We start from the raw sequence: 16,009 nt of genomic DNA, 5'->3' as shown, positions 1-16,009 counted from the left end.
CATGAGAGACAGAGGATACAGCCGGGATGCAACGCAGCGCCGCGTGAAAATCAAGGACCCCAGACAAGGCTACCAAAAAATCAAAGCGGCAAACGGATGCTACGGAGCCTGCCACCACTGCCCCACCAGTGACCATGGACTCTGACGATGGGACAGTGTCGACGGCCAGTTCCTCGGCGATGTTTGCGGACGGGGAAGATGAGGAAGGGTTTGTGGAGGACGAGGCAGGCGACAGCGCTTACAACGCTGGTTTCCCCGACAGCCAGGATCTCTTCATCACCGTCACGGAGATCCCCTACCAACCCTCCCCGGCCGTTAACCCGGACCCTGAATCAGGGGAAGGAGCAGTCGGTAAGTGCTTTAACCATGTAAACTTTTATTCTTAATATAACAGGAATCTGAAGTATGTGAAAAGGAGGTCTCTCTATATATGGGGATAGAACAGAAATCCTCCTGGGAGATCTCCACGAAGCTCTCCTGGAGGTAATCGAAAAGCCTCTGCAGGAGGTTCCTGGGGAGAGCTGCCTTATTGGGTGCTCCGTGGTAGCACACTTTTCCGCGCCAGGCTTTCATGAGGTACTCAGGGAGCATTGCCTCCCCGAGCACGGCTGCATAGGGCCCTGGTTTGTGCTGGCTTTCACGCAGCATGCGCTCTCTATCTTCTTCAGTGACCATCCTCAGGGTGATCTTGCTCGGAGACTCCTGCATCTAATTAGGGGAATTACTGTAATGTTACGCCTGGTCCAAAGTATTTTTAAAAAATCTCCGGACAGACAGCGTAGCAGAGACTCAGCACGCTGCTGCGTGACAAGCGTAACGGAAAGCCAAAGAATCAAATGGATGCTCATGGAGGGAGGGGGGACTGAGGACGCAAGGTATCCCACAGTTCCTGCTGTCTCCGAAAAGCATTTGCATTCTTGGCTGAGCTCCAAATGCTTTTAGGGTCAAAAACAGTGTCCGCGGTGGGTCAGGGCATAGCTAGGCAATTTACGCAGGCCCCCACCCACCCCCAGAAGTGAAAGGGAAAACAATCCTCTCTTGACTCTTTTACATGTCACCCTATCTTTATTGAATGCTGCAGATAGACGCGATGGTGCAGCACTCAACACCAATATCCTTGCTCCCCCCCCCCCGCCATGGGTGGCTGACGGTACAATATGACTGATATCCATCGTCATCATCAGCCTATTGGCACATGGGGCAGTGCAAAAGGACTGGTAACCATGCTGACTAGCATCGGTTAGGTCGATCAAGGGCGCCTGGCCCTAATTTTTCCTGGTAGATGGTGCAGTATGGCTGGTAACCGTCCTCATCATAGCAACAGGGGGCTGAGCTCCATCAGCCCCCACCCTTCATGTGTAAAGAAAAGATTCAATTGCCCCTGGACTAGCAGCGCGATGCTGGGCTCCTCTCCTCCACACTTCTTAATGTCCTGTCTGGACTATCATAGCAGCTGGAGGCTGCCTTCCACTCATTTCTCACTAACAAGTCACTGTGTCTTATTCCAGCATTCTTTATTACTTCATCACACAAGTGGGGGGACAATGCTATGGTAGCCCAGGAAGGCTGGGGGAAGAATGGAATGAACAGGTGGGGTTGTTGCAGGAGCACCCCCTGTGAATAGCATACAGCTCATAATCTATGCAGGATCTGACACAGAGCAGCTGTCCTCGCTGGTTCTCTGATACAGTGCTTCTCTAGTACACTTGCCCATATTCTAGGCAGGACTGATTCTATTTTTAGATACTAAAAAGGAGGGATTGACTCAGGGAGTCATTCCCAATTTTGGCTTTTGTGCCCCTGGCTAAGAGCAGCCAGGGGCACTTATGACAGCAGCAAATGGTGCAGTGCAAAAGGACTGGTAACCTCTTATTACCAATTTATGGTATGGTAGATGGTACAGTATGGCTGGTAACCATCTCTTCTGTCATGCAAAAGCAAAAGCATGCTGCTGTGTAGCGCTGCTGGACCGCCTCTGTCTACGGCATCTAGTACACATACAGTGACAGGCACAAAAGGCAAAATAGGCTCCATGGTTTCCATGCTGTGGCGTCTGCCAGGGCAATCCAGGGAAAACGGGCTTGAAATGATTGTCTGCTGTAGCTTTCCCGGAGGAAGGGATGACTGACGACATTTACCCAGAACCACCCGCGAAAATGGTTTTTGCCCAATCAGGCACTGGGATCTCAACCCAGAATTCACAGAGACAGACTAGACTGTGTTCATTGTTTGCAAAAATTTATCTTTGCAAGGAATTCACTCCCTTTTTCCCATCACACAGCTTCGACTGTTTCCAGACCTGCCACAGCATCCCCCTCACAGAGCCTGGCAAAGATTAGGTGGCGAAAGAAAAAGACACGGGACGAGATGTTCGCTGAACTTATGGGGTGCTCCCGAGACGACAAGGACCAGCAGAGCCAGTGGAGGGAGAGCCTCTCTCTGTACCAGCACTCACGCAGCGAACGGGAGGAGAGGTGGCGTGAGGAAGACAAACAGGCGACTCAAACGCTGCTTGGACTAATGAGGGAGCAAACGGACATGCTCCTGCGCCTTGTGCATGTTCTGCAGGACCTCAGGCAGGAGGACAGAGCCCCCCTGCCGTGTATCTGCAACCGCCCTCCCCCGCCACAAAGTCCCATACCCCCCCTCACCCAAAATAACCAGAAGGAGGGGCGCCAGAGGCCGTGTAAACTGTCACTGCACCCCAGCAGAGTGCTCAAGTTCCGAAAAGCTCTCATAGCCTAAATTTTGAGAAGTCCTTTCCTTCCCGCCTCACCCAAGCCCCCATCCCAGTTTCATCCCCTAACTGTCTAGTTGATAATAAAAAATACTTTTCTGTTAATTACTGTTTCCGTCATGTTCTTTTAGAGGAGACTGTGTTTGAAGGGGGGGAAGGGGGTTGGTAATTGGACAGGACAATCACCTTTACCAGGGTACAGACATGGGGGCAGGATCAGCAGCAGGTCACACACACACTGCAGTCAGTAGGCACCCTGGTCGGTATGGGAGGTGGTTTGCAGGTTCTGTGTGGGTGGGGGGGGGTACGTGACTTTGTAGCGGTGGAGGGGGGTTACAGATCTCATGCAACGGTCCCTGTCCTGGACCACAGAGCCACGCAGCAGAGGAATCTGTATCCGTCCTCCCCCGCCAAAAGGCCACATAGCCCCCGCACACAGAGTCCCAAAAAGGAGGGATGGCTGGCTCCATTGAAACATCCAGTCCGTCACTGCAGACCGCTCTGGGAGCAGGAGCCTGTCATTCCTCGAGTTTACAGGCGGTCTTTACATCACTGCACACCCTACCCAGCACAGTCCGTGTCCCAGTTTCAACCCTGTAACGCAAAGTCATCAATAAAGAAACCTTTGTAAAGTTACAGTGGAACATGTCTTTTATTTTTAAACGTGTGTTGGAAGTTGGGGAAGTGGGGTGGGCGGGGTATGTAACTGCAGATGCTAGTCAACAGTCACTTGGTAAAGAAACAGGGGCAGGTTCAGCTTCTCTGTAAAGAAACTAAACAGTCACAGGTCACGCTGCTCACTGCTCGCTGGTACTTGAACAGTTCCTTGTCGCTGTGCAAGGCGCCTGCACAGAGCTTCATGAGCCAGGGCATTAGCGGGTAGGCTGGGTCCCCGACGATCACTATAGGCATCTGCACATCCCCAAGACTTATTTTGTGGTCCGGGAAGAAACTACCTTCCTGCAGGCGTCTAAACAGACCACAGTTCCTGAAAACACGCACGTCATGAACTTTGCCTGGCCACCCGACATTGATGTTGGTAAAACGTCCCCCATGGTCCACCAGTGCTCGCAGCACCATTGAAAAGTAGCCCTATTTCTCAGCAGCTGACTGTGGAAGAGGTGGACGATAAGGTGCGAGGAGTTGACAACGGCCAAAACTGCAGCGGGATCCTTGCTCAAAGTGCTGTGGCGCCCGCGCTGTCACTGAGCAGAAAAGTGCACGAACAGATTGCCCGCAGGCGCTTTCAGGGAGGGAGGGAGGGAGGGCGTGATTGACGGTTCAATGATGACAGTTACCCAAAACCACCCTCGACACATTTTTTCCCCCAGCATGCATTGGGGGGAAATCCCAGAATTCCAATGGGCAGCGGGGAGTGCGGGAACTGTGGGATAGCTTCCCACAGTGCACCGCTTCCAAAGTTGACACTGGCCCCGTTACTGTGGACTCACACAGTCGAACTAGTGTATTTAGTGTGGATACACAACTTCGACTTCATAAGGTCGATTCCACAAATTCGAATTAAGTTGATTCAAAATAGTCTTGTAGTGTAGACGTACCCTGAGAGTTAACTAAATAAAAAAATCTTTGTGGTTCAACCTGAAATGCACCACTCCCCACCAATTATTTGGAATTGCTTAGATCTGAAAAACATGTTATTCACCCAGCTTTAGATTACAGCAGCCTTTGGGCTATTCTAATCCATACCACCTGGCTGCAGCTAATATAAATCTTGTCCACCAGCCAGAGGTTACCAGCAGGCAGTGCTTTCTAGCCACACTCACTCCTTATTTGTTGCATGGTCCCATTGCGGTGGGCTGCAGAGTGGTTGTGCAGAAGCTGGGCCATGCTAGTTCAAATCCTGCTAGGGACTTGCCTGTGCTGGGGAAGACATCAGCTGCTTCCTGGCTCTTTTGAACAACTCACATGACATGAAGGCTCTAGACTGCAGGACAAATGTCTCCCCTACCTCAGCCATATCAGCATTAGCCTCCAGATGCTATGATATTGTTATTTGGAGTACTGTGTCCAGTTTTGCCCTGACCCTCTATAGAAAGGTTGTGGACAAATTGGAGCGAGTCCAGCAGAGGGCAACAAAAATGATTGAGGGCTGGGGCACATGATCTATGAGGAGATGCTGAGGGAACTGGGCTTGTTTAGTCTGTAGAAGAGAAGAGTGAGGTGGGATTTGATAGCAGCCTTCAAGTACCTGAAGCAGGGTTCCAAAGAGGATGGAGCTCGGCTGTTCTCAGTGGTAGCAGAAGTGGCTACAACTTGGAAGAGAGAGAGGCAACACTGGAGCCAGAAGGAGGGGAAAGGGTATAATGGAGAGATGTCCCAGTTTAGAAGAAAGTTAAACCAATCCATGTTAAGGATAAGGAAAGTAGAAAGACTAAAGACTGAGTTATAGAACCGAATGAATATTAACTGTTCAAGTGGTTTTAGTGGTTACCATTCTAGGGCCTACTCTTGCAATCTCTGCACACCTCAGACTCCCAGAAGCAGAACGGGGCCCCACTTCTAGAAACAGTTCAAACCTGTAAACCTTTGAATTTTTATTTTCACTTGTAGCCAGAAAATCCACAATATGGACAGAAATGTAATTAACGATTATCTAGACAATATAAAATGAGAATATAAATCTTTGTTAATTGAAAAAACTCTTAAATAGTTTGTATTTATTTCTGTTTGCTTTATTTTAGGGGCACATCTTGAAAATATTAGTAGGTTCAATTTTTATCCCAATCTAACCTCTCAGTTGAAGTTGTACACAGTTAAATTGTTGTTGTTTTTAATTAAAGGAATAATGTCAATTTGAAAATCAAATGCACGAACTTTGGCCACTATTCAGAAGGCACAGCAGCTCAGTCATTTGCAAGATTGGGGTCTTTGTAATAAATCGTTGTCTATAAAATGGTATGTCAGGATAAAAACAGACTTTGATAATAATGTTACGGTCTGTCCTTTCATTTCTTGCACACATGCCACTCCCAGTGCAATGAAAAGGTGATGGGCTGGGAGGAACAGTAATCAAAGTATTCTGAATTTTGATTTTTCATCATCATCATTTTTATTTCCAATGACCAAAAAGGGGCAGGGAAAATGTCAACCAAATTGTCACATGCCCTCCCCCCAACAAACACAAACTATTTTCTCACCAGCTCAAACAATTAATAATCAGACCTAAAGACACCTTGCTCTGCAAAACTGTAAATCTTAAAAAAAATATATTGGAGCCCTGAGCCGACACATTCTTAAACTTATGCTTCATTTTCAGCACACAGATGGTCTTGTTGAAGTCAGTGGGAGTACTCACATGCTTAACATTGCGTACGAGCATCATTCTTTGTGTCACCAGTGCCTTTGAGTCCAAGCCTGCAAGTGTTTACATGCATGAGTAACTTTATTCATGTGCCTGAGTGTTGGTCAGATTGGGTGTTTATAATGCATTTTTGACCTGTAATCTTAGCTCCTGATCCTGAGTTTGGAGCCATGCGAGTGAACTGTTGAATTCAGCCCCACTGATTTCAATGTAGATTCAGGCCTTTAGAATACCACCAGGAAGGTACATGTTAATAGTAATGAATAGCCATGATCCTTCTGCATTATACAACCCACTGGTGAATGTGTTACAGGCCTGCCTGCATACTGCTCTACATACAATATGAGTCTGCTACAGACCCTTGCTAAATCTACAGCAATTTGGTCTTTTTTTTTAGCTCTGGAAGTCCCCACTTAAATCCCTGGTGAATCAGCCAAGATGGTGGCCATCACACTTGCATATGGTTAACTTTAAGTATGTGATTACTTCCACTGAAATAAATCAAGGCCTATGTATGTGAGCTGAATGACTATAATGAAAAGTGATCTATACATTTCCTATATGCTAAGAGAATTTTTAATTGCCTTTTCCTTTTCTTTTTATTTAAGGTGAACTGAATGAAAAAATTAGTAAGTTATATTTTCTCATTTCTGTGTGGATTGCATCTTCTCATGACATTGTCCATCTACTTTTCTCCCCAGACAGGAACTGCAGGCTGAATTCAAACACACAACAAATGATTTGTCACCAAGAAAGATTGTGAGATAGTGATTAAAACTGAGAGTATTGAATAGATATGCTGGTCCACGTTCTCAGCCACCTAATGAAACAGTGTGACAGACGTTCTGAGTTTTGACAAGCTCTAGTCTGGAGTATTGTAGTACTTCCTATGGAATCACAGAAATGTATTGCAACACTGCGAGTAACAACTCCAACACACACACGCAGGCCTTGACTTTGTACTAGAGTCCCCGATCAGATACAACAATATAGTAACATACAAAACAACAATTTAACAGTAAGATAAAGATACAACACTATCTGTTGGTAAGGAGTTCGTCTACAGTGATCATCACGTTACATAAATTCACTGCCTACAACCCCATCCCACCCTGTGTAGTGGTTGTGTATAGGATGTGGCCTTTAACCCCACGTAGGGCTAGAATAATTGATACTGGAAGATTTCAGAGGTGCCTTATCCATGGTTTGGAAGGGAATCGTTCCCCAAAGACTGCTTAAAAAGTCTTGGCATGAGATGGTTTTGATGAAGTGGCTGGGCTTAATTTAATCTTGGGAGAAAAGCTCTTCCATAACATCTTTATTTCTGATTTTTTAAAATATTATTACTATTATTATTATTTAGGTGGACTTCAAAGAGAACTTGGTAAGTGTTTCCTTCCCCCTCCCTTTTTCTGTAATGCATCCTTTTTTATTAATCAGATTCAGCTTAACAATGAACTTATTCACATGAGTGCTCACCTTTATTTGATTTGCTTGGTTTCAGGATGGAGAAAAGCCCTAGTTTGTCTAAGTAAATAAAGTTTGTATTTAGTTAATGTCCAAATTTCACTTTCTAAGAGATCCTTGCTCCCTTTCTTTGCAGAAATAGTTTAAAACAACACAAATAGGAAATAATGCAATAGTTTCTCTGGTTGAAATTTGAATGGTGAAGATGGTTCCCCAAGTGAGCTGTATTGCTGGGGAATCTTCCTTTGGGAACACGGAGAGGAGTGAATTAATATTTTTCTGGATAATACATGCTCAGGTAGTACTTGAATGGGATGCTGTCCTGATGTTATTCTGTGCACATTCATAGGGGAAGGACAGCCCAGGGGCTAGCGTGTTAGCCTAGAATTCTGAAGGCCTCAGTTCAGATCCCTGCTCCTGTGTGACATTGGACAAATCACTTAGTTTCTTTTTTGCCAGAAGCTGGGAATGGGTGACAGAGGATGGGTCACTTGATGATTGCCCGTTTTGTTCATTCCCTCTGGGGCACCTGGCGTTGTCAGAAAACAGGATACTGGGTCAAACAATATATGCCATTCAACCCAAAACAAACACCTTTTAAGATTTTTGGTTGACCCCAAATTATTATTTTTTTATTTATTTTTGGTGTAAACCTAAAAATCAGTTATTTGCACAGTTCTGGGAGAAGACGACAAAGATGCACAAAACTTCCCACACCGGTTTCACCTGCTGCTCTATGGGTCTGCTCTTATATACATCCAGTGCTTAATGTGTAATGAAAGAGGTTCCGGGGCTCAAGCAGTATTTTCTACATTCATAATTGATGAAGCAAGCCCAGAGGTACCAGATCTACAAACTGCCAAGCCTAGAGATGCCGGGGCTCAATGCTGGCACAAATTTAAGCACTGAACACAGCCTCTTCCCCACACAGACCTCCTTATTCCTGATGTACGATTTGATAGGAATTTTTATTGTCAGCTATCCTAGTGATCAGGCTGTCCTGGGAGCTTTGTCTTCAGGGGGAAAGACGACTTTGTCAGTTTTTGTTAAAGTTTGATTCTATAGCAGTTTTCTCTCCTCTGCTGAAAACAGAAGATGATCTTCTCCTTCCTCCTTAGATAATGTCGTGAGGAGACCTGGGTGAAAAATGGATATTTCAGTTCATTGGCAATTTCAAAAAAATGAAGACAAATTTGTTTTGGGTCAGACCAGAAATGAAAATTTTTAGAAAGTTAAAAAAATGATTTAAAGAAAATGTTTTATTTTGAGCATTATAAACTTTTTTTTTTGCTTTTTTAAAAATAAAATTAAGGGAAATTTTGAAATGAAAAATTGTTCCCAACCAAAAAAATCAAAATATTTCATTTTTAATATGTCAAAACAAAAGATTCTGATTTTTTTGAATATTTTTATTTGTCTTAAACAAATAATTTGGCAAAATTGACATGGATGTGGAAAATGTTTGTGTTGTTGAATCTGCATTTTTCACCAACAAAAGTTTTGACCTAACAATGTCACCAACTCTAGTTGTGAGAGCAACCCATTGTGTTTTATTCCACTTTAACCACTGTTTGTGCTAAAATCTCTTTCTGCTTCTTCAGACTGTCCTAACACCCTTTTCTGGTGGCTCGCCTCACTCTAGAGAGATGGCCTCTTGGCTGGTAGCCCTTTCTACCTGGCCTTCATTATTCCCCAAGGAACTGAAATTAGGGGTATATCAAATCATGCTATGGTGTGACCTGACTTTAAATATTAGGAAGGAGGAGCACAGCAGGGGTTCTGTTCATGAAAAAGAAATGGGAATAAAATCTGCTGGGGCTCCCCAGCATTCCTGGGTCTCTGATCCCCTCTCTGGGGAGAGGCATCTGCAGGCAGGGCCGCCCAGAGGATTCCGGGGGCCCGGGGTCTTCGGTGGCGGGGGGCCCCTGCTTCGGCGGTAAGTCGTCGGCGGGGGGTCCTTCCGTTCCGGGACCTGCCGCCAAAGTGCCCCGAAGGACCCCCGGCCAGCGAAGACCGGGAGCGAAGAAGTTCTGGGGGCCCGGGCCCCGCGAGAGTTTTCCGGGGCCTCCGGAGCGAGTGAAGGACCCCGCTCCAGGGGCCCCAAAAAACTCTCGTGGGGGCCCCTGCTGGGCCCGGGGCCTGGGGCAAATTGCCCCACTTGACCCCGCCTCTGGGCGGCCCTGTCTGCAGGAGAGGAAAGTTTCTGCATCTCAGACCTGGCTCAGATGGCCTTTCACTTGTGTTACTGACCTGTTCCTGCTCGGGTTTGTGACTCTGTCCTGCACTCTGCTGAGGGGAGATATGATTGCTCTTTATAAATATATCAGAGGGATAAATATCAGGGAGGGAGAGGAATTATTTAAGCTTAGTACCAATGTGGATACAAGAACAAATGGATATAAACTGGACACTAGGAAGTTTAGACTTGAAATTAGACGAAGGTTTCTAACCATCAGAGGAGTGAAGTTCTGGAACAGCCTTCCAAGGGGAGTAGTGGGGGCAAAAGACATATCTGGCTTCAAGACTAAGCTTGATAAGTTTATGGAGGGGATGGTATGATGGGATAGCCTAATTTTGGCAATTAATTGATCTTTGGGATTATTAGCAAGTAAGTATGCCCAGTGATCTGTGATGGGATGTTAGATGGGGTGGGATCTGAGTTACGACAGAGAATTCTTTCCTGGGTGCTGGCTGGTGAGTCTTGCCCACATGCTCAGGGTTTAACTGATCGCCATATTTGGGGTTGGGAAGGAATTTTCCTCCAGGGCAGATTAGCAGAGGCCCTGGAGGTTTTTCGCCTTCCTCTGCAGCATGGGGCATGGGTCACTTGCTGGAGGATTCTCTGCAGCTTGAGGTCTTTAAATCACGATTTGAGGACTTCAGTAACTCAGACATAGGTTAGGGGTTTGTTACAGGAGTGGGTGGGTGAGGTTCTGTGGCCTGCGTTGGGCAGGAGGTCAGACTAGATGATCATAATGGTCCCTTCTGACCTTAAATCTATGAATCTTGGAGCTCCTCCCCATTCAGAGCTGGGTAAATCCTGAAGGAAGGACCCGGGGCAGATCAAACCTTCCCCGAGAGATGAGCTCTGCCCAGGGGTGATGGATTCCTCTTCCTAAAACTGGGGGTTGGGGGAGGTGGGTATGAGGCCCCACCCCGCTCCATGGCCCTGCCCCTGCCACTTCTCTTCCTCCGGAGGTCCCGCCCCCTTGGCCTAGCCAGAAGCTGGAACCCATTCTGCCTGGGATGGGGGAGGGTTGAACGCAGCCCCTGGCTAGGGTGACCAGACAGCAAATGTGAAAAATCGGGATGGGGGTGAGGGGTAATAGGAGCCTGTATAAGAAAAAGACCCAAAAATCGAGACTGTCGCTATAAAATCAGGACATCTGGTCACCCTACCCCTGGCCCATGTCCTCATCTCCTGGGTCCCCACCAAGGCAGATGGAGGGTCTGCAGCTCCCCACGGCTGCCCACATGGCTCTTACCTTGACCCAGATCCAGCTTCCAGCCTGGCCTGGGGACAGGGCCTCAGGGGCCAAAGAGCTGCAACCAGGCCATGGTAAGAGACACCCGGGCAGCTGCTGTGGAGAGCCACAGACCCTCCATCAGCCCTGGATGGAGGGTCATCTGGGGGGTCATCTGGGGGGCTGCTCTCGCCCCCCACCTCCCCCCACGGCTCCCCACAGCTGCACAGGTTCCCCAGTCAGGCTCCAGCTTCTGGCCTGGCCAGGAGGTGGGCCTTTGGGGGAGCAGAAGGGGCAGGGGGCAAGGCCCGTGGGGAGTGGGAGGGCCAGTCCCTCATTCCTGCACCTCTGGCTCTGCCTTTAGCATTATGATTCTCTCTTTCCACTGCAGCGAATGTGACCCTGGATCCAAACACAGCAAATGCCCAGCTCATCGTGTCTGAGGATTGGAAAAGCGTGAGGCGTGGAATTGCACGGCAGGAGGTGCTGGACAATCCAGAGCGATTCCATTCTTTCTGTTTGCTGGGCTGTGAGAGGTTCAGCTCAGGGAGACATTACTGGGAGGTGGAGGTGGGAGATGGAGGATTTGGGGCTGTGGGTCTTGCCAGAGAGTCTATGAGGAGGAAGGGAGGGATCAGATTTAACCCTGAGCGGGGGATCTGGGCTGTAGAGCGGTGTGGGGATCAGTACCGGGCTCTCACCTCCCCGGAAACTCCCATGCCCCTGAGTGAGAGACCTAAGAAGATTGGGGTTTATCTGGACTATGAAGCGGAGTGGGTGGCATTTTATGATACTGGTAATGAGACCCTGATCTTTACTTTCATGTCAGCATCTTTAACTGGGGAGACAATCCTTCCCTTCTTCTGGGTGGGGATTGGAGTCCTGCTCAGAGTCTGCCCCTGAGGCCTGGAGATGGAGAGGTAGCAATATCCCACTGGGGTTCACTCTGGTTATGGACCAGAAATGGACTGAACTAGTTGTTGTCCTGGGGACAGCTCAGATGGTTTAAAACACACTGCTGTGGTTCTAGAGAGGGGGATTGGGGAGACAGAGAAGATGGGGGGGTTGTAGTTAGCATAGGCCCCGACTCTGTGGGTGCCACAGGGCTTGAGCACCCACAAGGAAAAATTAGTGGGTGCTCTGCACCCACCGGAAGCCAAGCTCCCTTCACTCCCCACCCAACTCACCTCCTCCTCCTGCCCTGAGCACGCCGCGTCCCCACTCCTCCGCCTACCTCCCAGTGCTTCCCGCCGCCACACAGCTGTAGCAAGCTCCGGGAGGGAGGGGGGAGGAGGCAGGAGCGGGGCGGGGACGGAGATTTGGGGAAGGAGTTGGACGAGGGGCAGGAGTGGAGTTGGGGTGGGGCCGGGGCCGAGGGGGGTTGAGCACCCACTGGCGCCAGTAGAAGGTGGTGCCTATGGTAGGGAGAGGAGAAGTTGAAGGCTGGAAAGGGAACGTGAGGCTTTACTGGGGAGGGAGATGCTGGAAGGAAATGGAGGGTGAAAGAAAGGGAAAGGGGGTAAGGAAAGTAGAGACAGAGGGAATAAAACTGTTCAATATTATGGAAAGTGATTGTGTTTTCTTAACTCAGTCGCTTTGTTCATGAAAAAAAACCTAGTTTGAGGCCTTAAATTATTCTTGCAGATTTTGGACACTCTCTACTCTGTGTTCTGATTATTACACTATCCTTGAATTGTTTGGAATTCTCACATTTCCTGACTGTAAATATAGCATGTATTTGAAAGGCTGTTCTTTCTGCTTGGTATTTTCTTTTCTCTTTCTTTCTTTCAAATGGTTTGTTTTTTAAAGGAGCAGTACCTTTTTTTCCTGCATAAGCTCTGGACTGTGTGCTGGGCATCCCAGGTCTGCAGGATGATGTGATCTCACCAGTCTGTGCTTGTGGCCCTGTGCCAGTCTACCTAGGGAATACCAGCAGCTCTGCCAGTTATACTGAGCAGCATATGCCAGTGTGAGTCTGCCATGCCAGGGTCCTCCTTCTCCTCCTGCTCCATCATACAGTCCATCAGGTACCTTTGGTGGGGCAGAAAAGTCCTCTCACATGTTCACCAGCACTTCAAGGAAGCTCTGTCCTTTTTCTGATGCAGGAGTGAAAGTGCAAGCGAGAGGATTTCTTCAAAAGGTGCCTTCTCCATGTTGCTGGCTCTGGTAGCTTGGCACACACAGACCAAAATCACTCCTCGGCACTCTGTGTTGGCGGGCTGTTCAAACTTCCTGTAACAAGAAGGGTGGGCAGAAAAGTTTTGCTACACTGTAACATGCTCAAAGGGCCACAGCGGCCACATTTCAGGCTGGTGTTGGGGAATCTGGGCTAGGGTTGGTTGGACTCAGGTCTACATGCTGCAGTGTGGACACCAGAGCCCCAGATTTGAGCCTAGGTTAGAAATGTCTTAGTGTAGGGTTAAGAACCAGTATAGATGCTCAAGCCCAGGGTTCTCCAACATGGGCCAGCTGACTCCAGACCCAAAATCCTTGGGCTTACATTGCAGTGTAGACAAACCCAGAGTGACATACATGCATATCCTCATTAGAGTTCAGTGACACAACCAGTTCAGGAGAAAAAAATTTCCATGACTATCTTCAAAAATCACATCTGGAAAATGAAAGGGAAATAAACAAGGAAACACTTTGATATGCTTTATTTACATAAAGATCCTCTGCCCCAGCCAGAGCCCTCATCCCCCCTGCACCCTAATCCTCTGCCCCAGCCCTGAGCCCCCTCCTGCATCATGAATCCCTCATCCTCAGCCCCACAGCCCTCACCCCTGTACTCCCGCCTATCCTCAAACTCTCTCCCCAGAAGGTGCACCCCCTCCCCCTTCCCACACACCCCTTCCCAACCCCAAACTCCATCCCAAAGCCTGCACCCTTCACCCCCTCCTGCACACCCACCCCCTGCCCCAGCCCAGAGCCTGCCCCCAGCCCCCAAACTCCAACCCAACGCCTGCACCCTTCACCCCCTCCTGCACCCTAATCCCCAGCCCAGGATCTGCACCTGACCTCCCCCCCCTAAACCCCCTCCCAGAGCCTTAGGCAGGTGGGGGCAGAGTTTGGGGGGGTGGAGTTGGGGTGCGGGTTCTGGGCACCACCAAAATTTCTACAAACCTGCTCCCCCTCCCCCCTCTCAGGGTTATGACTGATCCAGCCTTTCCCCCTCACAGACTCTCTGGCCACCCCCACAGCCCAGCGTGCCCCATCCCCCACCTCCATCTCCCAGGAATGTCTCCCCAGGGTGAATCCCTCACAGCCCAGCACACAGATCTCAGTGTCAAATCGCTCAGGATTGTCGGGCAGATCCTGCTGGGTGTGTCCCCATCTCACATGTTTCCGATCCTCAGACAGGGCGAGCTGGGGATGAGCCGTGTCTGGATCCAGAGTCACAGTCACTGGGGACAGAGAGAATCGGAGCGTTAGGGGCAGAGCTCAGCCCTGGGGGAGGCTGGGATCATTTCTCACACTCCCCAGCAGCCCTGGTCTGGCTGGGACAGGCCTGGATCCCAGGGAGCTGCCTCTGTCCTGGGCGCCTGACACTGAGCAGAGACGTCACTGCAGTTCTCAGCCTGGGCAATGGGACCCACTTTTGTACATTGGCATTTGGTTACAGAGGCTGCAGCCCCCTGTTCCCCAGCTGGCTGTAGCTCAGATGGCAGAGTCTGGAGCATAGGTGCCGACTCCGTGGGTGCTCCGAAAAATTGGGCAGCTCCCCGGCCCCCCGTCCAGCTCACCTCCACCTCCGCTCCGCCTCCTCCCCTGAGCGCACTGCGTGCCCGCTTCCCCTCCCAGCACTTGCACCTGTTTCGCTCGGCTAGGAGGGAGGGGGCAGGAGGGGGAATGCAGCATGCTTGGGGAAGAGGTGGGGCCGGGGTGGGGATTTGGAGAGGGGGTTCAATAGGGGCAGGGAGGGGGCTGAGACTTTGGGGAAGTGGTTGGAATGGGGGTGGGGTGGGGGTGGGGAAAGGGTGAAGTCGGGGTGGGGCCGGGGGGCGCGAGCACCCACTGACACTGGGGGAAGTTGGCGCCTACGGTTTAGAGAGGAAAAGGGTCACAGAGATGAGAGCATCTGGTCTCTGATTTACAACGCCAGCCTGGGGAGCTGCTCCTCTGCCCTGAGTGCCTGGGACCCAGCAGAGATGCCCTGGCAACTCCTCTCCCCCTGCCGGGACCTGCTGTGAGGGCTGCAGAAACTGCCTCTCTCTCCCCTCCCCTGCTGCATCTCCCTGCTGGGGCTGCTCCTCGGAGGGTTAGAGGGGAGTGAGAGGAGGGAGGCACCAGATATAAACCCAGGGGGGAGCTGCACACTGAGCCCATCAGTGCAGGTTCTCAGCATTTAGTGTTTGTGTTTCTATTTCTTGGGCGGGTGGGGGGTGTCACAGTTGGTGTTGGTTTGCTTTGTGCCTTTACCTACTCGTTTATAAAACTGTCTTCATGCATTTTTTTTCTCTGAAGTGAAAAGCTTAATCCTTTCGCAATAAACTGGCCAAATGCTTCACTGATACAACTCAGAAGCAAACAGTGAAATACAAGTACAGAGCCAATATTCATAACTTCAAATACAAGAATGATACACACAGCATAAGCATAACCAGCAAATGACAACCTGTTCATAGACACCTCACTTCACCATCTTTGTACAAGATTTGTTGCAAGTATATGACAGTGGTTGCAATAATGGTCTATATGGTCATAGTTCAATTAGATAAGGTCACACCCCTATCTGCTCTCAATGGACTTGCCTGGGAACGTTCCATCTGGAGTCTAGGTCGTGGCTTCTGCTGTGACTAAGCGAAATCAGGCATGGACGTGGGACTTGCCCATGTGACTCCAAACACCATCTCGTTACCTGTCATTTTCCACTCTCTCTGCTGAGGGCTTTGTTTGAAACAATGGGGGTTTCCATCCACAAGCTATAAAAGGCCCAGGACACATCTCCATTTGGCCTCTTTCCTGCTCAGACCTCTTGATGATGACCTTATACTAATGGGAGCGTTCTAACCAAAGGAC

At 49.2% G+C, this 16,009-nt stretch overlaps 1 long non-coding RNA gene across 1 annotated transcript; it reads right to left on the bottom strand.

The window, feature by feature from the left end:
* Nucleotides 1–8,213: 8,213 nt before the first annotated feature.
* Nucleotides 8,214–14,339, bottom strand: LOC120375136. The gene is made up of 3 exons (XR_005586453.1): nucleotides 14,213–14,339; nucleotides 13,022–13,601; nucleotides 8,214–8,662 (listed from the first exon to the last, which is right to left on the bottom strand). It is a non-coding gene; the product is annotated as an uncharacterized LOC120375136 (long non-coding RNA).
* Nucleotides 14,340–16,009: the final 1,670 nt, after the last annotated feature.

The sequence above is a fragment of the Mauremys reevesii genome, linkage group 11 (genome assembly GCF_016161935.1).
Source record: "Mauremys reevesii isolate NIE-2019 linkage group 11, ASM1616193v1, whole genome shotgun sequence".
Taxonomy (NCBI): Eukaryota; Metazoa; Chordata; order Testudines; family Geoemydidae; genus Mauremys; species Mauremys reevesii.
The sequence above is the reverse complement of the archived record's forward strand: the minus strand, read 5'-3'. Positions and strand labels throughout refer to the sequence as shown.